General features: G+C 43.8%; 1 protein-coding gene across 5 annotated transcripts in view; it reads left to right on the top strand.

The window, feature by feature from the left end:
* The window catches only part of LOC126298779 (1-acyl-sn-glycerol-3-phosphate acyltransferase alpha-like), a 689,206-nt gene that overhangs the window by 451,266 nt on the left and 213,027 nt on the right, over positions 1–24,913 (top strand). The window lies entirely within an intron of this gene.

Below are 24,913 nucleotides of genomic sequence, written 5' to 3'. Positions count from 1 at the left end.
AGCACTAAGGGAGTTATCTGAGGTCATCAGTCCCCTAGAACTTAGAACTACTTAAACCTAACTAACCTAAGGACATCACACACATCCACACCCGAGGGAGGATTCGAACCTGCTACCGTAGCAGCAGCGCGGTTCCGGACTGAATTGCCTAGAACCGCTAAGCCACAGCGGCCGACGGACTGCAAGAAAATGATACGTTTAGTCAAAGAAGGAATTTGTGACATCTGGATGACAGAAAGTATCATCAGGATATAGTTCGGAAACTGTGGACTGAAATCTTAGGTTTGTTAGAAGCCGGCCGCGGTGGTCTCGCGGTTAAGGCGCTCAGTCCGGAACCGCGTGACTGCTACGGTCGCAGGTTCGAATCCTGCCTCGGGCATGGATGTGTGTGATGTCCTTAGGTTTGTTAGGTTTAAGTAGTTCTAACTTCTAGGGGACTGATGACCACAGATGTTAAGTCCCATAGTGCTCAGAGTCTTTGAACCATTTTTGTGTGTTAGAAATCACAAATAGGCAAAACTTTAATCGAAAATTTTAGGCTTAAATTATAGACTCAAAAAATAATTTGTTCGTTTGAGAAGGATGGCGTATCTTACTCTTAAAGTTACTGTAATAGATTTTTTTGTGTTGTGGTAGGTGGATATTAACTGTCTACAAATAATAATAGTAATTGTTATTATTATTATTATTATTATTATTGTTATTTTATCATCCCAGCATGATGGTGATACTGTCACATGATATTGTTTGCAAATGTGGTGTATGTGTTTCCACTTTTCATTGGTTAAGGTGTTCAGAGTATCTTATACTAAGCACTGTCATTCAGCATAGGCATGAAAGATAAACAATCATTGGAGGTTAATTGACGTAAGTATGTACAACTTCAAATAAATTCAGCGAAGCAGTTTTAAAATTTTTGTTCGTCAAGGTCACCCCGAATCATCTCGAGTATGTGAAGCCAAAGACCCATACATCAAGCACTCTCAGATAGTGAAAGCTAATTTAGAGTACTTGCTGACGTGTGATTCAAGCTCTGTTAAAAAAGAATCTGATACTCACATTGAAGATGCAGTGCTGGCTCAAGTAAAACCAGAAGTGACCATCCGATATTTTATATCTGGTGATTATGTCATTCTAATGTTTAGGTGTATTCCATGTTCTGAAGAGTATAGTTTCCAAGTTTGTGTGTGATATGTTGGATACTATTTACGATGCGCTAAACACTAACTCAAAAGCTAATACACTGAAGCGCCAAAGAAACTGATATAGACATGCGTATTGAAATACAAAAACAGGCAGAATTTGGCACTGCGGTCGGCAACGCATATACAGGGTGAGTCACCTAACGTTACCGCTGGATATATTTCGTAAACCACATCAAATACTGACAAACCGATTCCACAGACCGAACGTGAGGAGAGGGGCTAGTGTAATTGTTTAATACAAACCATACAAAAATGCACGGAAGTATGTTTTTTAACACAAATCTACGTTTTTTTAAAAATGGAACCACGTTAGTTTTGTTAGCACATCTGAACATATAAACAAATACGTAATCAGTGCCGTTTGTTGCATTGTAAAATGTTAATTACATCCGGAGATAATGTAACCTAACGTTGACGCTTGAAACCTCCGACGTTCAGTTACGTGTTGTAACAAACACGGGCCACGGTCGGCGAGCAGCATCTGCAGGGACATGTTTATGATGACGACCGTGTTTACGAGTGTGGCTGTAGTGCACTGTTGTGGTTTGGTCTAGCTGTCGCAGTGTCCGCATGTAGCGCTTGCTGCTATTGTTATTCTGCATTCGTCTCCGTACGCAGACCAACTATAGTACACAGTGTTACCAGACGTCTGTGATAGTGTAGTGTTGTAGGAAGTGTGACCATGGTGTATTCGAACTCTGAAAAGGCGAAGATGATACTCATCTATGGCGAGTGTCGACGAAATGCAGCTGAAGCCTGCAGGGTGTATGCAGAACGGTACCCGGACAGAGAGCATCCAACGTGCCGCACATTGCAAAACATCTACCGGCAACTGTATGCAACAGGTATGGTCGTAGCGCGCAAACGGGTCCGTAACAGGCCCGTCACAGGAGCAGCGGGTGCAGTTGGTGTCTTAGCTGCTCTTGCCATGAACCACACGTGAGTACACAGGACATTGCGAGAGCCGGTGGACTGAGTCAGAGTAGTGTCATTCGCATACTGCTTCGTCACCGCTTTCACCCGTTTCATGTGTCGCTACATCAGCAATTACATGGTGATGACTTTAATCATCGAATGCAATTCTGTCAATGGGCATTAACAGAGAATGCGTTGCAGTTCTACCTGTTTACCGATGAAGCGGGTTTCACAAACCACGGGGCAGTGAATCTACGGAACATGCATTACTGGTCCGTGGACAATCCTCGCTGGCTCAGACAGGTAGAGCGACAGCGACCGTGGACTGTAAATGTATGGTGCGGAATCACTGGCGACCACCTCACTGGTCCTCACGTCATTGCAGAGGCCCAAACAGCTGCAACATACATCGCGTTTCTACAGAATGATCTGCCAACGTTGCTCGAAAATGTCCCACTGGAAACATGTCGACGTATGTGGTATCAGCATGATGGTGCACCTGCACATTTCGCAATTAACACTAGGCTGACCCTTGACAGGATGTTCGACGGGTGTTTCATAGGACGTGAAGGACGCATAATTGGCCAGCCCGTTCTCCTGATCTTACACCTCGGGACTTCTTTCTGTGGGGTAGATTAAAGGAGAATGTGTACCGTGATGTGCCTACAACCCCAGAGGATATGAAACAACGTATTGTGGCAGCCTGCGGCGACATTACACCAGATGTACTGCGGCGTGTACGACATTCATTACGCCAGAGATTGCAATTGTGTGCAGCAAATGATGGCCACCACATTGAACATCTATTGGCCTGACATGTCGGGACACACTCTCTTCCACTCCGTAATTGAAAACGGAAACCACGTGTGTACGTGTACCTCACCCCTCATGGTAATGTACATGTGCGTCAGTGAAAAAGACCAATAAAAAGGTGTTACCATGTGGACGTAATATGCTGTTCCAGTCTCTTCTGTACCTAAGGTCCATCACCGTTCCCTTTGGATCCCTACGTAATTCGGTGCTCTCCGATACACACGATCGAACAGCGGAGGAGTGGTACTCAAGCGTCAACTTTAGGTTACAATATCTCCGGATGTAATTAACATTTTACAATGCAACAAACGGCACTGATTACGTATTTGTTTTTATGTTCAGAGATGCTAACAAAACAAACGTGGTTCCATTTTTTAAAAACGTAGGTTGGTGTTAAAAAACATACTTCCGTGCATTTTTGTATGGTTTGTATTAACCAATTACATTAGCTCCTCTCCTCACGTTCGGTCTGTGGAATCGATTCGTCAGTATTTGATGTGGTTTACGAAATTCATCCAGCGGTAATGTTAGGTGACTCACCCTGTATAAGACGACAAGTGTCTGGCGGAGTCGTTAGATCTGTTATTGCTGCTACAATGGCAGGTTATCAAATTTTAAGTGAATTTGAACGTGGCGTTACAGTCGGCACACGAGCGATGGGACATAGCAGCTCGATGTAGCGATGAAGTGGGGATTTTCCCGTGCGACAATTTCACGAATATCAGAAATCCGGTAAAACATCAAATCACCGAAATCGCTGCGGCCGGAAAACGATCCTGCAAGAACGGGATCAACGACGACTGAAGAGAATCGTAAAACTTGGCCGAAGTGCAATCCTTCCGCAAATTGCTGCAGATTTCAGTGCTGGGCCGTCAACAAGTGTGAGCGCGCGAACCATTCGATGAAAAATAATCGATATTGACTTTCGGAGCCGAAGGCCCACTCGTATAGCCTTAATGACTGAATAACACAAAGCTTTACCCCTCACTTGGGCCCGTCAACACCGACATTGAACTGTTGATTACTGGAAACATGTTGCCTGGTCGGACGAGTCTCGTTTCAAATTCTATCGAGCGGATGAACGTGTACGGGTATGGAGACAATCTCATGAATCCACTGACCCTGCATGTCAGCAGGGCATTTTTGAAGCAGGAGGAGGCTCTGAAATGGTGTAGGGCGTGTGTAGTTGAAGTGATATGGGACCTCTGATTAGTGTAGATACGACTCTGACCGGTGGCACGTACGCAAGGATCCTGTCTGATTACCTGCATCCATTCATGTCCATTGTGCATTCCGACGGACTTGGGCAATTGCAGCAGGACAATGCGACACTCCACACGTCCAGAACTGCTAGAGAGTGGCTCCACGAACGCTCTTCTGAGATTAAACATTCCCACTGGCCACCAAACTCCGTAGACATGAACATTATTGAGTATATGTGGGATACCTCGCAACATGCTGTTCAGAAGAGATCGCCACCCCTTCGTACTCTCACGGATTTATGGACGGCCGTGCAGGATTCTGGTTTCAGTTCCCTCCAGCACTACCTCTGACATTAGTCGAGTCCATGCCACGTCATGTTAGGGCACTTCCGCGTGCTCGCGAGTGTCGTGCAGTGTATTTTCACTATTGCACCCCGAATACTATGCAATTAAATTGATTCTGTGCGGAATATTGGAGCTATGCTTCGTGCAAGTGCACAGAAAGACACTGTAATATAGTTGATTTTCTTTATCGAAAGCTGCACTCAGTCTGAACTAATACTGCCCCACAAACCTTGTTACTTCCTTTCTCAAATCCACCGGGCAGGTGTTTAGAGCATTAATGTTTTTCTGTATAAAGAGCACTGACGTTACCAGTACCAGAATCTGATAATCTGAATGTGCTGCTAGTATTACATTAATTTTCACCATTTTTAGAATGAAGTAAGCTGCCGTAAAACCACAACTTTGCGTTTCATTAATTGCATAATACTTGCTTACTCACACACACATTTTATCTACTCATAACACAACATAAACAACATCTACTTTCACCATGTAAACTACCGGTATTATGCGCTCATAACGTCATTGGAAAAACCTTTATACACCGAAGTCGCACATCTTACCACAATAGGATAATAAACCATACTCGGAACAACGTGTTTTGGAGAGATTCTTAATTATGTTTATCATTGGAACTACAGATTTTCGTAATACAAGAGGAGGCCTAGGGGAGACACGTCAGGGTAGCTGTTGGGAACCTGTGAAGCTACTTCGGCGCTAGTATAACAACATTCCAGTAATTAGAGGGAACTAGCGTGAGGCTATGACGCAAGACTCGATTCGTTATGACCGATTGTGTTCTCCTTATCCTGCAATATTCCACTTAATCGGCTATTAACTGCTGTGTCGATCCCTCGCTATACCCTCTTATGAATGAGATATACACTGGTGTCTAACATTAAACCAATAAACGGAAATTTAGCAAGGATGCGTTTATTTTGCCACAATACAGGGAAATAGGTGATACTAAAGTAGAAACATAACAGGTAATAGTAAAGTAGAAACAGTGTAAAGAATACAGAAAAGAAACAACTGCTACATGCGTAACGGTAGACAAAAATGTTCTTCGTTTTTTCCAACTTAACGAGTTTGCACACACATTCTGACAACTGGTTAATGTGCTCAGTATGGTGTGTGACCACTTCTAGCAGCATTACAGGCCTGACAAGGACGCAATATGCTGGGAACGATGTCATCAGTCTCATGTTGAGGCAATAGTGGCCGTCTTTCCTGCATAGCTGCTCGCAAGTCTTAGAGAGTGGTTGCTGGATACTCACGTGATACAACCAGTCTCCCTAGTGCATCTATGGGATTCAAAACGGGAGAGGGAGCTGGGTACCCCATGCGTGCAGTATCTTCCGTTTCCACAAAACCATTAACCACCCGGTGTATGATCGTCTATTAGTACGAAGTCGATGCCAACAGCACTCCACAACAGCCTCACATGAGGTCACGATACCTGACAGCAGTTAAACCCTGACGAATCACCCGAAGAATTTCATGAAGAGGTGTTCGAGTGTTAAACATAATCCCATTAGGGATCCTCCCCCATATCGGTCTCTTTCCGCAATGTTTGGGTCCCGAAATTGTTTTCCACGTTCCCTCCAGAGAATCAGTCTCCATACCCCATCAGGTCTCATCTGTGAAAAGAAATTTGGCCCACTGTTCGACCGTCCAGGTGGCATGTTAACGACTCCACTCTACACGACTCTAGACGTTTTCTTCTGTGAAGACTCCTCAGACACACACTTACAGCAGGACTCTGACAATAAAGGCCACTCTACTGAAGCTAACTGTGCACCGTTTGCTTCGATGCAACACGTCCAGCGTCAGCTGCGAGCTCAAGTGCCAGTTGCCATACAGTACGAGGATGATACTGTCATAACTGTCCCCACATCCGAGAAACAGCAGAATGATTCACATTATGCCATCGGGCCACATCAGTTTGCGACTGTACTGCTTCTGTTTTTCCTATGGTTCTCCACCGCAGAGAGGGTGTCTTCTCTGTACCAAAAGGCACCGTCTGTGACCGTGTACACAGCGACTGCGGATATGGGATTACCCGGGAAACACTGCCTCATTCGACCGATGTTATCGAGCGACCTCTGGCAACGGCAGGCTGCTCTGAGGTCATCGTTGGCGTGGTTGTCTGTTAACCGGAATGGCTTCTTGCGTGCAGAACACGATCATACGAACATCCACTGACAGTTTGTGTAATTATATCGTGAATTAGCTATATGATGGGGAAATAGCGCTTTGTTGCTTTAATTGTGGACACTAGTATAGTTACTTGTAACGTTCTTTATGAGCTAACGCTGCGCAGGGTAGGCGCGTGGTCTTGTGCGACTTGCCACGTTTCGCGCGGCTCCCCCCATCGTAGATTCGAGTCCTCCCTCGGTCATCGGTGTGTGTTATCCTTTTTAGTTTTTAAAAAAGAAGTTCTTTATTCGTCAATACATGATACATAAGCAACCCAGTACCTAATACATTAGTGGGGCCTACTTGATACTAATACAATTTCCGAGCGGTCTAAGGCGCTGCAGTCATGGACTGTGAGGCTGGTCCCGGCGGAGGTTCTAGTCCTCCCTCGGGCATGGGTGTGTGTGTGTGTGTTTGTCCTTAGGATAATTTAGGTTAAGTAGTGTGTAAGCTTAGGGACTGGTGACCTTAGCAGTTAAGTCCCATAAGAGTTCACACACATTTGAACATTTTGAACTAATACAATTATTACTACTGCAGCTTTTGTTCTATGAATGTTAGTGCTACTACTCTTCCACTCGTCCTAAGGTTATGAGTATTTGATATGTCTACTACTTATGCTAGTTTAGTGTTGTCCTTGGCGTAAGCTGGTTTAAGTTAGATTAAGTAGTGTGTAAGCCTTGGGACCGATGACCTCAGCAGTTTGGTCTCATAGGAATCCTCTCGCGGCAAAGCGTTTTTAACTTTAGTGGTATGGCGTTTATCCCTGCAACTGATATATTCGTAAAACTTGTCTAATAGTTCCAGTAACTGAGGGCAGAGTGTACAGTATTCGCCACGTTCCTTTCGACACAGATGTAGCTCATTTACATGCATTCCACATCTATTTAAGAGTAAACGCTATTTTGCAGCACTCGTCTCCAAGCACGGAGGCGTCGTAGTATTCCGACCGTTGTGGCTGAGCGGTTCTAGGCGCTACAGTCCGGAACCGCGCAGCTGCTACGGTCGCAGATTCGAATTCTGCCTCGGGCATGGATGTGTGTGATGTCCTTACGTTAGTTAGGTTTAAGTAGTTCTTAGTTCTAGGGGACTGATGACCTCAGATGATAAGTCCCATAGTGCTCAGAGCCATTTGAACCATTTTTGAGCGTCGTAGTATCCATCTCACCCCTGGAGGCTATAATCTAACCTACTTCATACACAGAATAGAATCTAAACTAACCTAACGTACGCTCCTTGACCACGCCAAAAACTGGCGAAAAAGATCAGACGCACCGTGACCAGGCTGTCGACTGATGTTATCGGGCGACCTCTGGCAACGGCGTCTGACGACCGGCGTGAGTGCCACTGTGAACGCAGCCTAAAAACCACATTAAGGCTGAGCGGCACGCCGGCCGACTCGTTAATCCGCCGAGCGGATTCGATTCGGTGGCCAGCGCGCATGCCCGAATCCCGCAAGCGGCGTGCTATCGCGCGCGGCTACCGGGACGGCTGTTTTGTCGAATGAAACTGTCTCATTTCTTGACGAATCTTCAAGTCATCAGGTCTTCACCTTATGTGAATAGGTTGTTTTGAAAGGATAGCAGTGTGCTGGCGTACGCCTTCGCCAGCACACCGGTAGGCACTAGGAAACGTTATATAGCAGGCGCTGAACTAAGCGCGTCTATAAAGAGAGAAGACCAAGACACCGCCCCTAGGGTACGCACCGATACCGCCCCCTGGGCAGTGTGCATATAGGACACCGCTGCCGATCGAACTGTCTCAATCTCAGAACGTCGCATGGGGTCTCAGTTCGCGTTGCACCTCAGTACGTCGCACTGTACTCTAGTCTTCCACAGTGATACTCGTCGCTTCGCACCTTAGCTAGCTGCGAGGGAACGTTAGTCAAAAAATGGTTCAAATGGATCTGAGCACTATAGGACTTAACATATGAGGTCATCAGTCCCCTAGAACTTAGAACTGCTTAAACCTAACTGACCTAAGGACATCACACACATCCATGCCCGAGGCAGGATTCGAACCTGCGACCGAAGCAGTCGCGCGGTTACGACTGAAGCGCATAGAGCCGCTCGGTCACAGTGGCCGGCCGGAACGTTAGTCAATGTACACATTTGTGATATGGACACAGACAAGACTCAAGAATTAGTACATGTTATTTGATTGCTACTCTACCATTTCGTGAGCAAGATGTATGAGACAGGCGAAATACCCTCAGGCTTCAAGAAGAATATAATAATTTCAATCCCAAAGAAAGCAGGGGTTGACAGATGTGAAAATTACCGAACTATCAGTTTAATAAGTCACGGCTGCAAAAGAATAACAAGAATTCTTTACAGACGAGTGGAAAAACTGGTAGAAGCCGACCTCGGGGAAGATCAGTTTGGATTCCGTAGAAATGTTGGAACACGTGAGGCAATACTGGCCCTACGACTTATCTTAGAAAATAGATTAAGGAAAGGCAAACCTACATTTCTAGGATTTGTAGACTTTTGACAATGTTGACTGGAATAATCTCTTTCAAATTCTGAAGGTGGCAGGGATAAAATACAGGGAGCGAAAGGCTATTTACAATTTGTACAGACATAAGATGACAGTTGTAAGAGTCGAGGGACACGAAAGGGAAGCAGTGGTTGGGAAGGGACTGAGACAGGGTTATAGCCTGTCCAGGATGTTATTCAATCTGTATATTGAGCAAGCAGTAAAGGAAACAAAAGAAAAATTCGGAGTAGGAATTAAAATCCATGGAGAAGAAATTAAAACTTTGAGGTTCACCAATGACATTCTAATTCTGCCAGAGACAGCAAAGGACCTGGAAGAGCAGCTGAACGGAATGGACAGTGTCTTGAAAGGAGGATATAAGATGAACATAAACAAAAGCAAAACGAGGATAATGGGATGTATTCGAATTAAATCGGGTGATTCTGAGGGTATTAGTTTAGTAAATGAGACGCTTAAAGTAGTAGATGAGTTTTGCTATTTGGGGAGCAAAATTACTGATGATGGTCGAAGTAGAGAGGATATAAAATGTAGCCTGTCTATGGCAAGGAAAGCGTTTCTGAAGAAGAGAAATTTGTTAACATCGAGTATAGATTTAAGTGTCAGGAAGTCGTTTCTGAAAGTATTTGTATGGAGTGTAGCCGTGTATGGAAGTGAAACGTGGACGATAAATAGTTTAAACAAAAAGACAATAGAAGCTTTCGAAATGTGGTGCTACAGAAGAATGCTGAAGATTAGATGGGTAGATCATATAAGTAATGAGGAGGTATTGAATAGAATTGGGGAGAAGAGAAATTTGTGGCACAACTTGACTAGAAGAAGGGATCGGTTTGTAGGACATATTCTGAGGCATCAAAGGGTCACCAATTTAGTATTGGAGGGCAGCGCGGAGGGTAAAAATCCTAGAGAGAGACCAAGAGATGAATACATTAAACAGATTCAGAAGGATGTAGGTTGCAGTAGGTACTGGGAGATGAAGAAGCTTTGACAGGTTAGAGCAGCATGGAGAGCTGCATCAAACCAGTCTCTGGACTGAAGACTACAACAACAACATTAGATTGCTGTTAACCACAGAATTTCAGATTGGACATCATTGAAGTTAAGTACTCAATTGGTTCCTGTAGTAAAGTGTATTCTAATCACGAGTTCATTCTTTGTTGTAGTTCAGAGACCGGCCACCCACCTCTCATACCGCCCTCTCCTCATCCAGTGAGGAACCACAAAACATTACAAGCGGGCACAGCCGCAACAGACAGTTCATACCATTTACTCCTTTTGTTGAGGTAATCGCTGACTGTTGCCCTACCATTCGAAGAAAAGCTTCCATACATAGTTTATCAAAATTTTTGGTGCGATCTCAGTGCATACGACCTTTCCGCGCGAAACCTGGACAAAGACTGCATTCGCCTCACATAAAGACGCTGAAACTATAGAGCCTACGTATTGTTGAACGAAACAAGGTAGTACCTCATGCCGGAAAGACGCACTCAGCACATAATGCTCCGGAGAATCAGCCATGCTAAGGAGTGCGATCGACTACATCACACCACTATCGATAGTAGCACCTCTTACACATTGTCTCACTCTGTTTCGAACTACTGCTTCTTATCCATAGCCTTCGACTCTTGTGATTACAAGAGCTCGCAAGTAAATACCCCCTCTCCAATGACATCAACATGGTGTCCAGCCTTTCTCCCCTTTAACCTCTCTTTTTCTTCTCATTCTTTCTGTCCTCGCCCTCGTCGACGTCGTCGTCGTCGTACTCGTCCATCAGTAGCTTTTCGTGCAAAAAATGTGTCGTCTCTGACGTTGTAGAGCTGCTTTCATTAGGCGCTGAATGGACTGAAAATTCATGGAAGCTAGAGCCAAGTAGTGACATTTAGCTTTGAATTCCCGTTGGGCAGCTGACCTTGCTTCGTTGCTTCGGCGAAGCAGAGATTTTTAATATTTCTAGTGCTACCAACAGCAGCGCGGAGCTCTCTCCTCTCTCTCGCTCGCTCGCTCGCCCCCTCCTGTGAATCGACGCGACCCGCTGAGACGGAAATTCCTCGCCAAGCACGCTCCGTTGCACAGTAGTAAATGTGTTCCACGTTCAAATCAGCGACAAAAAGCTTGTTGCGAAACACAGACCGTATAATTTTACCTTTCATGTCGCTTATACTATGTCTTTTTTGCGCATATCTTAGAATGCAAAAGCTGTGTGCAGAACAACATGCTGGTCTACGACTATGCACATATGAGTGCATGCTCTGCGTATCAACGAGCTAGCTAGTGTGTTATGTACGGAAGTCATCCTCCAATGTTCACGCGGTACGCTTCAAAAGTAGCAATGGTCACAATGGTGATATAATAGGGAAGGATCAGCGTGAAGTGATTAGCGATCGCCGTACTTACATTCAAAGGGTCTGAATCAGGACGGTAGCGGGGCAGTCGAAGAGAGATTCCTGCACAGGGAGTGTCTTTCCTCGTGTGACATTTTTCCGAGGGCCAAACAACTTTCTCCAATTTTATGGCACACTTAGGCGTACAGTTTGAACATAGATATACACCGATGAGCCAAAACATCATAACCATTTTCCACGGCGACACTGATTGCCGCCTGTCCTGGAGGCGTTGCAGGTACGTGACGCGATAAGGGAAATACAAGGTGTAGGGAATCAGCCTACTCACGCCTTATAAAATTCGCATCAGTCTTTCCATTGTGTGCCTGCCAGTTCGCTGTAACTAGCTCTGACGTCATAATGTTGCGAAATACTTTAAAAATCAAGTAAATAACCTGAAACGTTTCTAGCATGTCAGGAATAATAATAAATCAATATGTGTTGAATATCAGTTCAGTAACTTTAACCATTTTCGAAATTAGGATGTTTTTCTGTAAAAATCATTGGCACAACAGAAAAGAGCTAGAAACATAAAAATTTATATTTAGATTCCTTTTGCATATTAACTTAGTAGAAACAGTATTCTGGATCCCACAAATTAAAATTTTACCTGAAATTCATGATTTTCTGGTTTTGATCTTAAAAAATTAAGGAAGCAAGATAGATTAAGTAGGCGAATAAATAAAGCTAGGATGATTAAATTTAAGTAGAAGGGAGATCCGCTATAATCATAAAGATGTGAGAAGTTTCAACTGAATAACTATAAAACTATAGCGATAATAAGTATCTCCAAAGGGCAAGTTCAGAGCTCGTCTACTGCTTATAGTGTAATTAAATTAATTCTCTCGCCCAAAATATTTGACTTAGCCACATCAGACTTTTATTATGAATACTTACTTGTGTGCTGATTGCACAATTAAATTGAAAGCTTCATCGGCCATCAGCAGATGAAGCAATGATTTATTCGATAATTTAAAGTGGTGCATTACTAGCCCAGCGGCTAGTCGGGAGAGCAGATTTGATCAGGCGTTCCCTTAGCCGTCCGCACCGCGGCTTTATATGTAAGAAGGCTGCGCGAGAAAAGGAAGGCCCCAATTCTCTCCAGACGCTGATTAGCGTACCACCTGTGCCGGGAGTCGCGTCGCGTCGGTATCGTTGATATAAACAGCCTCGGATTCAGTAATAAGTTACTCGGAATACACGTAACCATGAAATAGTTTTCGAGTGAAGTGTTAATTTTGGGATGACGTTAATGATCTATCTTTAGTTTGAGTATGTCGTATTTTCACGTGCCGCCGCAGGACAGAGGACAGACATTCTACCATTATTAGCGTGGCGTTTGATGAACATTATCATCGAATTATGGCGAGAATTCACTTAAACATTTAATTTGAACAGTTATAGTTGCATCAGCGCATTAGACTCTGAACTGCTCTGGTAGTTAGATTGTGTGAATTATTTTTGGTCTGTGACTTTCAGAATATAGTGAACATTTTAGAGAGAATGTTTTTTGATTATGAATCCCAGACAATCTCCTAATTCCTCAGAGCTATAAGCTGTAGCTATAAATGTATTTCTCAGATGAAGTGGGCACTAGGAATTCTAATTACAGGCTTCACGTTTTGCTAATCACTTTCTGGTTGCCAATATTATAGTTAGAGAGCCAGTGTTGAGAACGGCAAACAACAGCAGTAATTTTTTTTTTTTTTTTCATCAGTCTGCTGACTGGTTTGATGCGGCCCGCGACGAATTCCTTTCCTGTGCTAACCTCTTCATCTCAGAGTAGCACTTGCAACCTACGTCCTCAATTATTTGCTTGACGTATTCCAATCTCTGTCTTCCTCTACAGTTTTTGCCCTGTACAGCTCCCTCTAGTACCATGGAAGTCATTCCCTCATGTCTTAGCAGATGTCCTATCGTCCTGTCCCTTCTCCTTATCAGTGTTTTCCACATATTCCTTTCCTCTCCGATTCTGCGTAGAACCTCCTCATTCCTTACCTTATCAGTCCACCTAATTTTCAACATTCGTCTATAGCACCACATCTCAAATGCTTCGATTCTCTTCTGTTCCGGTTTTCCCCCAGTCAGTGTTTCACTACCATACAATGCTGTACTCCAGACGTACATCCTCAGAAATTTCTTCCTCAAATTAAGGCCGGTATTTGATATTAGTAGACTTCTCTTGGCCAGAAATGCCTTTTTTGCCATAGCGAGTCTGCTTTTGATGTCCTCCTTGCTCCGTCCGTCATTGGTTATGTTACTGCCTAGGTAGCAGAATTCCTTTACTTCATTGACTTCGTGACCATCAATCCTGATGTTAAGTTTCTCGCTGTTCTCATTTCTACTACTTCTCATTACCTTCGTCTTTCTCCGATTTACTCTCAAACCATACTGTGTACTCATTAGACTGTTCATTCCGTTCAGCAGATCATTTAATTCTTCTTCACTTTCACTCAGGATAGCAATGTCATCAGCGAATTGTATCATTGATATCCTTTCACCTTGTATTTTAATTCCACCCCTGAACCTTTCTTTTATTTCCAACATAGCTTCCTCGATGTACAGATTGAAGAGTAGGGGCGAAAGGCTACAGCCTTGTCTTACTCTCTTCTTAATACGGGCACTTCGTTCTTGATCGTCCACTCTTATTATTCCCTATTGGTTGTTGTACATATTGTATATGACCCGTCTCTCCCTATAGCTTACCCCTACTTTTTTCAGAATCTTGAACAGCTTGCACCATTTTATATTGTCGAACGCTTTTTCCAGGTCGACAAATTCGATGAACGTGTCTTGATTTTTCTTTAGCCTTGCTTCCATTATTAGCCGTAACGTCAGAATTGCCTCTCTCGGGCCTTTACTTTTCCTAAAGCCAAACTGATCGTCACCTAGCGCATTCTCAATTTTCTTTTCCATTCTTCTGTATATTATTCTTGTAAGTAGCTTCGATGCATGAGCTGTTAAGCTGATTGTGCGATAATTCTCGCACTTGTCAGCTCTTGCCGTCTTCGGAATTGTTTGGATGATGCTTTTCCTAAAGTCAGATGGTATGTCGCCAGACTCATATATTCTACACACCAACGTGAACAGTCGTTTTGTTGCCACTTCCCCTAATGATTTTAGAAATTCTGATGGAATGTTATCTATCCCTTCTGCCTTATTTGACCGTAAGTCCTCCAAAACTCTTTTAAATTCCGGTTCTAATACTGGATCCCCTATCTCTTCTAAATCGACTCCTGTTTCTTCTTCTATCACATCAATAATACAAAACATTTATTCTATTATTCCACCCGCCGCCCCACAAAGGGACAGTCAAATGCAAATGAACACCCACCTCACTTGGACCAAGGAATGGTTCAATGCGAAAGTAATCACCGCATTTGTTAAGACGTTTGTCCCACTGCGAGACGAGACGATCAATTTCTGATTCATAGAACGCGGTCGGCTGCTGACGGATCGACAACAGCACCCACTCTTGCACGTTCTGGTCCATCTGAAACTGACGCGCACGTGCATATTTCTTCAGGTCACCATAGATGTGAAAATCCCACAGTGAAAGATCCAAGCCGTACGGAGGATGTTACAGTGTTTCCCAAACAAATTGCTGAAACGTAGCCTTTGTCTGATTAGCAGTGTGGGGGGTACTTTATCGTTCAACAAGATGATTTCGTTCGACAACATTTCTGGGCGTTTTGACTTACTGACGCGTTACAGTTTCTGCAAAGTGCCTTCGTAGCGCTACGCACTGATTGTGGTTTCTACGCCAGAAGAGCTCTACGACCAGAGGGCCCCTGCAACCAAAGGAGGAGGTCATCATCTTACCGCAACTTAATGCGAACAGCTTTTAATTTCTTTGGCTGGTGGGATACGGTATGCTTCCACTGTTGGTTTTTCTGTTTGCCCTCTGGCTGTCGGAATACTGTTGGACGGAATCATCCTATTCCACTATAACGCCAGCCCTCGTATTGTCAATCGGACGAAGGCTACACTTCAGCAACTTGGTTGGGAAACACCGCAGCATCCTCGGTACAACCCAGATCTTTCACCGTATGATTCTAAAATATTTGGCTACCAGAACAGACACACGCGGCCGGCCGCTGTGGCCAAGCGGTTCTAGGCGCTTCAGTCCGAAACCGCGCTGCTGCTACGGTCGCAGGATCGAATCCTGTCTCGAGCATGGTTGTGTGCGATATCCTTAGGTTAGTTAGGTTTAAGTAGTTCTAAGTCAAGGGGACTGATGACCTCAGATGTTAAGTCCCATAGTGCTTAGAGCCATTTGAACCATTTAGAGACATACGTGGACATCGATTTCAGTCCGCCGAGGACGTGCAAGACTGGGTGCGGTTGTGGATCCGTCAACTGCCGATCGCGTTCAATGAGACAGAAATTGATCGTCTCGTTTCTGGTGACAAACTTCTTAGACGTGTGGTGATTACTTTAGAATGGAATCATTCCTTGGTCCCTTGTGGCGGGTGTTACGTTTACATTTGAGTGCGCCTCTTGTCAACACGACGAATGTGAAATCATTGTAGCGACTATACGGACCGCAATCGGGGAAATCTGCTCACATTTGCGACTTTGACAGAGGGGAGATTGATTTGTCCCGGCGCCTTGGAACGAATATCTCGGGGACGACGAAGCTGGCCGCCTCTTGGTGTGCGCAGCTTCTATCTGTGGAGTTGGTTGAAGTACAGTAAAACTACAAACGTGCGACAAGGTCACGACTCATTACAGAACTCGGGGGTCAGAGGCTGTTGCCCGCACTGAAAAGCAGAATAACCGGCGACCTTAGGCAGATCTGATGACAGAGTACAATGCCGAGTTGGGCGCAACTCTCTCTGAGCACACCGTTTAGTGCACATTGTTGGGCATGAGGTTCCACAGCATCGGATCTTTCGTTTTTCACCGAGTGACGTTACACCGTGGTTAGCTCACTGGACTCGCATTCGGGAGGACGATGGTTCAAATCTGCGTCCGGCCATCCTGATTTTGATTTTCCGTGACTTCCCTAAATCGCTCCAGGCAAATGCCGGGATGGTTCCTTTGAAAGGTCACAACCGATTTCCTTCCCAATCCTTCCCCAATCCGAGCTTGTGCTCCATATCTAATGACCTGGTTGTCGACGGGAGTTTAAGCACTAACCTCTTCCTCCTCGTCCTTCTGCTCCTTCGTGTTTCCACCTTGTCTCATGGACATCGCCAGTTACGATTGTTGTGGGCACAGGAAACGTCTTGTGTGCGTGAATGAATCACGTCTGTTGCTAAACCAGGACGACGGTCGTCATTCAGAAGAACTGCTGCCCGAAACATACAACGCGCCATGGTCGAAGGACCGTAGGGACAGTACTGGTAGAGCGCTTCAGATAGAGCTTGCAGAATATCATTAGTAATTTTCCTGATCATGCCATTGTAATAGGGGGTGACTTCAACTTGCCAGGTATAGATTGGGAGTGTTACGCAAAACTAGCGCCAGAGACAGGGAATCGTGTGGCACTGTTCTGGATGTCTTGTCCGAAAATTACCTAGAGCAGATAGAGAACCAGCTCGTGAGGGTAATGTCTTAGACCTTCTGGAAACAAACAGACCTGAACTTAGCGAATCAGTTAACGTAGAGGAAGGTATCAATGATCATAAGGCTGTGACAGAATCTATGACGACGGGTCCTACAAGGAATTTTAAGAAAGGTAGGAAGATATATTTTCTCAGCAAGGGTGACAGGATACAAATTTCAGAATATCTCAGCGTCAGCATAAAATATTCGGTGATAAGATCGAAGATGTGGAGAACAAATCGAAAAAATTCAAATGCATCGTTCAATGTGCCCTAGACAAGTATGTTCCGCGTAAGGTTTTAAGGGATGGGAAAGATCCACCATCGTTTAATAGCCGTGTTAGGAAAGCGCTACGTAAACAAAGAGCACTTCATCTCAAATTCAAGAGAAGTAAAAACCTAACTGACAAACAAAAGCTGAGCGAAGCGAAAATGAGCGTAAGGAGAGCAATGAGAGAAGCGTTCAATGATTTCGAAAGTAAGAAGTTGTCAACCGACCTGAGTAAAAACCTTAAGAGATTTTGGTCGTATTTAAAATCAGAAAGTGGGGTCAAAATCATGTATTCATTCTCTCAAGGACCACACCGGCACCTAAACGGAAGATAGCAGAGAGAACGCCGAAATTCTGAATTCGGTCTTCTGAAGTTGTTTCACCGAGGAAGATCGTAACACTGGGCCTTCTTTCACTCGTCGTGCGAACGTCGAAATGGCAGATATTGAGATAACCGATAGCGGAATTGAAAAGCAGCTACAATCGCTTAATAGTGGAAAGGCTTCAGGACCAAATGAGATACCTACAAGATTCTATAATGATTATGCGAAAGAACTTGCTCCCCTTCTAGCAGTAATTTATCGCGGATGGTTGAGCAACGAAAGGTGCCTAACGACTGGAAAAAAGGCAGGTCATTCCCATTTTTAAGAAAGGCCGTAAGACAGATCCACACAATTATAGACCTATGTCGTTAACGTCAATCCGTTGTAGAATTACGGAAAATGTTTTATGCTCAAGAATTACGACGTTTTTGGAAAATGAACATCTCCTCTATAAAAATCAACATGGATACCGCAGACAGAGATTCTGTGAAACGCAGCTCGTTCTGTTCCTCCATGAGATCCACAGCGCAGTGGACAACGGCGCTCAGGTCGATGCCGTGTTCCTTGATTTCAGTAAGGCATTTGACACCGTCCCGCATTGCTGTCCAATGAAAAAGATACGAGCGTACGGAGTATCGGAGCAGACCTGCGATTGGATTCAAGACTTCGTTGCAGATAGAACTCAACACGTAGCTCTTAACGGAACTAAATTGACAGATGTACAGGTAATATCCGGAGCACCACAGCGAAGTGTGATAGGACCGTTGCTGTTCACAATATATGTAAATGATGTAGTAGAAAGCGTCGGATGCTCATTAAGGCTATTCGCAGATGATGCAGTTGTTTATACAAAAGTAGCAACGCCAGAAGATAGTAGGAATTTACAGAACGACCTGCGGAGAATTTTTTAATGGTGCAGACTGGCAGTTGACCCTAAACGTAAATAAACGTAACAAATTGCGCATACACAGGAAAATAAATCCCTGCTGTACAGCTACACTATTGATAACAAACAGCTGGAGACAGCGTCTGCCGTAAAATATCCAGGCGTAACTATCCAGAGCGACCTTCAGTGGAATAACCATATAAAACAGGTAGTGGGAAAAGCAGACACAAGACTCGGATCTATCGGAAGAATCTTAAGGAAGTGTAACTCATCCACAAAAGAAGTGGCTTATAAGGCGCTTGTTCGCCTGATTCTTGTGTATTGTTTATCTATCTAGGATCCCTATTAGGTAGGAATGATAGAGGAGATCCAACGAAGAGCGGCGCATTTCGTCACGGGATCGTTTACCTGGAGAGAGAGCGTAACGGAGATGCAAAACAAACTCCACTGGCAGACGTTACAAGAGAGAAGTTGTGCATCACGGAGAGATTTACTTCTGACGTTCAGGGACTGCACTTTTCAGGAGGAGACAGACAACATATTACTTCCCCCACATAAACCTCTCGTTTTGACCACGAGGAGAAAATTCGAGAAATGCAGAGGCTTACCGACAATCATTCTTCCCACGCACTGTTCGCGAGTGGAACAGGATTGGAGGGATCAGATAGTGGTACCGGAGGTACCCTCCGCCATACACCATTAGGTGACTTGCGGAGTATGATGTAGACGTGGATTATGCTGTGACCTTCCAAGGAATCCAGAGTAGTAATCGAAGGCACCGTGTTAAGTGTTGAGTACCTGAACATTATTTAGGGCCACCTGCATGCCTTCATGCTTCACGTTCCCTGCGACAACGACGGAGTCGTCCAGCAGCATAACTGTGTAGTGTTTTGAAGAGCATGATGATGAGATCGCGTTGATATCTTGGCCCCCAAATTCGCCTGACCTGATCCTGATAGAACACATCTGCCAGTCTATCGGGCGTCACCTCTACTGCTACATACAACTGGCCCGTTATTTAAGGGAATTGCGTGACTTGTGCCACATACCTCAGGGAATAAGCCAAGGAGTTGTCGAAGCCATTGTACGCAGCGTCATAGCCGTATTGCGTTCCAAAGGTGGACCGAGAGGATGTTCAGCAATTGGGCATTATATTCTGGCTCATCAGTGTGTTACGTTGGTATGCAATCTACAAAATTTTGAATTCCATTGAAGACATGGGGAAACTATAAGCATTGTTATTCCCACTGGTTAATATATAAAGTTCAGAAACACGGTATCTTATTTATTTTAAAAGTCAGAATGTATGTTCCTGCTTTAGTAACGAAGTACGAGTATCTACTGCCTAACGCCAGGGGCGGCCACTGCAAGCCAGACTTCACGCATGCAGCGTGTGCGGTTCACAGGCGGACCAAGCCCGGCCTGTCGCTCAGCTTTGGTCAGCCTACTCTGAAGTGCCCGGAACAGCGAGAAATATCATTTAGCATTGTGGTGCGGCATTTTTCGGTCGGCACAAGTCTCGTCAGTTCGGCAGAATCGTGCTGCCAGTCCTGTTTCACCTTCGCTATTTGTTCGTGGTATGAAGGACGTTCGATGGTGCAGTGCCTATTTGCAGAAAGGACAGAGTCTAGTGATCATCGTTGCAATCCTTTAAAATAAATAGGAATGACAGAAGATAAGGGATGAGAATTCTTAATCCGCGTAAGAGAGATTGCATATTTGCTGTGCAACAATATTGCAATACCACGCAGAAAGATTTTAAAGATGTAGTTCACAATAAAACGAGCAAAAATTTACAAAGATCGACCGACGGGATTCATCGTTTTGTACATCAAAAAGCACTTTGTGCTAAATTGGCAGGCCTGGAGCACACGAAGAAATTGATGGCACGAATGGTAAAATTTCTAAATTCACACTCATTATTCCATTGGCAGTTGCAACAGTTTTCAGTGGAACTGAACGAAGAGTTTGGCGGCATCATATGTTACTTTAAAGTACGTAAGTTAAGTTAAGGCGTATACCTGGAACGATTTCTCGATTTGAAACTCGCTACTGTTTCAGTTTTCGAAGGAAAAAGGAGTCCAGGAACGAAAATTAGAACATCCGTAAAGGAATGGAGACTTCGCATTTTAAGTGGACTTCGCTGCACACTACCCACAGTAAGACATTGCTACTAACTTCCTTCTAGTTTGATGGGGATGCATCGAAAATTAAAATTACGTTGTAGAAGGGGCACATTCTGACGAAAACAGTTCCCTTAGGCAACTGGCGTTAAGAAAATGCGAGGTTTGAAGATTAATTCTGACCTACAAAAATTACAAGGATAGTTTTATAAAAATTTTGAGAACTTTGAGAGTCTTACATCTGTTCCTGGGCTGTTTTGGAGAGCGTTTGCCGTTTCGGTTGAAAGCACCCCTGTGCATGTACAGATGTAAGTGATTGACCTGCAGGATTATTGCAGTTATGACAGCTATTTTTACGTTAAAACTGTCCAGGACGTCTACATTTCTCTCCCCAGGTAGAGTTTCCACGGCTCCATAATGAAGTTACAAAAGTGTTACAATATTTCGATCGACATATTTGTGTGAAAGACCTTTTTTTGGGTTATGAAACTAAACAAGTCAAGTGGCAACGTGGCAACATGTGCGCGAAACTCTGTGAAATTGTCCGCGTCTGTCCGGATACCAGCAGTTTGTACAAGATAAAAATTATATTCTATTTTCAGCGCGTCTAAAAATAATTAAATATGCTGAAAATTGGTTTTGTTTCTGACCTACGTTGTTGAGAAATGTGAGACATAAAACCAAGTCGTATGCAGTGCGACTACACTGTCATTTAAATGCGGCGCGTTCGCAGTTTCGCCCCTCTTCCCCTTCCTTGCGGCCAGACAGCGTATTGTTGCGATGTGAGAAATACGAAGCGATGCTGAGCGCTTTGGCACTCGGACACGGTTATGAATCGCGGGCAGAAATATTGGCCGTCCCTGGCCTAACTATAGCCCATATAAAATATAAGAATTAATATGAGAATTGATATAGAATGAAATATCAGAATGTGATAATTTAAAAATATTGTAAGCCGTCAACATACCATACGCACATATATCATGTAATAAATAATAATTAATATAACGCCCTTTATCCCATGATTTGATAAGAAACATTGCCGCGCGGAGTGGCCGCACGGTTTGAGGCATCTTGTCACGGACTGAACGCTCACTCACGCCGGAGGTTCGAGTCCTCCTTCGGGCATGCGCGCGCGTGTGTGTGTGTGTGTGTGTGTGTGTGTGTGTGTGTGTGTGTGTGTTTTGTCCTTAGCATAGGTTAGTTTAAGTTAATTTAAGTAGTGTGTAAGTCTAGGGACCGATTACCTAAGCGGTCTGGTCCCTTAGGAATTCACACACTTTTTTTATAAGAAACATTATTGTAGTAACATATGGACGTCTCTAGATAAATGAAAACAACAAAAATAAAATAAATAAGAACAATAATCGTATTTGGAACACGGGACGCAAAATTAAGAAGCCGCGACGCTAACCACTGAGGCATCATTCTTCTGAGGATATCGCGCGGTAGAAAGCACATAAAGAACCTTGAAAATACGTGTTCGCTCATTTTGACTTCTCTTACACTGCGCAAATTTTCTAGGAAATCGGGTGATGGCACGTGCCATGTTCTCCTCGTGAGTAATAATCATGACATGTAATACCCCAACAGATACTGAAACACAATAGAAAGTTCGGAGGCATTAGTTTCCAGTATGGCCTCCTATTTCTTAACGAAAATAAAACCATGTTATTTTTAGTAACTAATCGTTTTAAAAAGAAATTATAGACAATAATATAAGTATGGCACAAAAATTCGAAAGACATAATTTATTTTTATATTTCTCAATAGTGAGCTGTATTGTTGATGTATAGAATTTTCTTAATTTAGCAATAGGCACACGTTAGATCATTATCAAAATTTAATTTGTTTGTGGGTGATATGTAATTACAAATAAAAGATGTGATTTTTGTTAAAAAAAGGTACTATATTTCTTGCTTAACATTACCATTTCACAATAAAGAATTTAAGTAAAAGTATAAAAGAGCTGTTACTTGTGAGAATCGGACCAGCGCCGTCGCGAATACAATCACACTTAGTATGTTGAATTACCTTTTTGAATTAGTCAGCTTTCCAAAGTTACCTACCCTTAAATCCTTTAAGCACGAAGAAATTAGAGGAAGGCCAATCCGAACGGTCCGCTTTCAGACCGTCATCGATATGGCAGTGAATGCTGGCGCCTCGCTGTTATGCAACGCCCCAGACAGTGATGTTCGGCAGTACAGTACGTCGTTTGTGTGTCGGCATCGTCTCACATTATTCGTCACATCCGATATTCCAACCTTTTATGAATTGAGTACCACATCACTAACAACCATCTTCACCCGATAGTACAGTAGCAGCTTCACTATTATCACAGAAATGGAATTGGTAATCGCTCAGTGACACTCTAGCCAGTGACAGCCATGTGACTAAAATCTCATGCTGACGGTTCCACTGAGAAAATATTCTAGGAAATCGCGTGTGGCACGTGCCATGTTCTCCTCGTGAGTAATAATCATGACATGTAATATCCCAACCGATACTGAACTAACCTAAGTTTTCAGATTATCTGCGTATCCAGATATGCTGGCCACTGATGCTATATATATAATAGGGATCGTATCAACCCATTCCGCATCAACTACAGCTTGGAGATGGCGAATTGAAGCGCCGAGACTGGTATTAAAAAAGTAAATAAAATTATAAGGTCTGCTGTAGACGTTTTATTTTCCCACCGTATCGTGCTTGGGTAGCTCAGTTGGTAGAGTACTTGCCCGCGTAAGGCAAAGGTCCCGAGTTCGAATCTCGGTAGCCGTCCGGTGTGGCCGTGCGGTTCTAAGCGCTTCGGTTTGGAACCGCGTGACCGCTACGGTCGCAGGTTCGAATCCTGCCTAGGGCATGGATGTATGTGATGTCCTTAGGTTAGTTAGGTTTAAGTAGTTCTAAGTTCTAGGGGACTGATGACCACAGATGTTAAGTCGCATAGTGCTCAGAGCCATTTTTATTACCATTAACTTTGAACTTGATTATTAGCCTTTGCTTAACATTTTCGGTGACTGTTGGGTTACATTCTAACATCTGTAGCTCTGCTACCAATAAAGACTGAATACAAGTTACATGCAATTTTTTACTCGAGTTAGTCAGTACTAGAACCTCCTGAAATATTCACCTTTCATTCTGGAACAACAGTTATATGAATAATGGAAAGACGTATTGGGCGGTGACAAGTTCAGATATTTAAAAAAATGTCGTGAGAGAAAAGCCTCGTTTCACAAATTAGCTCAGATTTTTGCAGAACTCGGCTTGCCCTTAATACGCACGATATCCTGCGTACGATGGATGAAGGGCAACAGGCTGGTTTCATATTTCTAAATACGCGGAAAGCATTTGTCACAGTGCCATTCTACAGGATGTTAACGAAGGTTCCAAGACACGGAATAGGCTTTCAGATAAGTGAGTTGACGCGAAGGCCTTTTGAGTAATAGTACCAGGACGGCTCGAGTTTATCGGAGACAAAGGTAACGTCAGGAGTGCCCTTTTGGGTTGCGTGATAGGACCGCTCGTGTTCTCTAGATGCAGACGATCTGACGAATAGGGTGAGCAGCAATTTGCGATTGTTTGTTGATACGTACGAAGAAGCATCGTCTTTGGTTGTAGGTTGGTACTGGATAATTTGAACAGGATTTAATTGTATTCGCAATTGCGAATATCGACAACCATCAGCTGTAGAATGGAATGACGACAACGAAAATTTGTGCCGGACTGGGACTCAAACCCGAATTTTTCCGCTTATCACGAACGGTCGCCTTATCATTTAGCTATTCGTGCACGATTCACAGGCGGACCCAAACTTCCATATGTCAACCACGTTACTGCAACCTGTACTCGTAAGTCCATTACGTATATTCCCGTACAGGGGAGGCATTTTATTCGAAACATCTTGCCCGGTGTCGGCGTACAAATACGATATTGCAGTATCTGTGTAATTCTGAATTTTGATGAAAAGTAATTCTGAATTACGATGCAGTGTCCAAAGGACCTTTGCATCGTAATTCAGAATAACTCAGGCACTGAAGTATCGTATCGGATTTATATTTGCTATGATGAACGGTAGCGTACTCTAAATGTGGTGGAAATCAGAAAAGGAAAAGAACCCAGTGATGTTCGAATATAGTATTGCTGGTGTGCTGCTTTACTGTCACTTACATTAAATATCTAGGTGTAACCTTGGGAATCCATAT

The sequence above is a fragment of the Schistocerca gregaria genome, chromosome X (assembly GCF_023897955.1).
Source record: "Schistocerca gregaria isolate iqSchGreg1 chromosome X, iqSchGreg1.2, whole genome shotgun sequence".
Classification (NCBI taxonomy): domain Eukaryota; kingdom Metazoa; phylum Arthropoda; class Insecta; order Orthoptera; family Acrididae; genus Schistocerca; species Schistocerca gregaria.
This window is presented reverse-complemented; position numbering and strand designations above follow the sequence as displayed.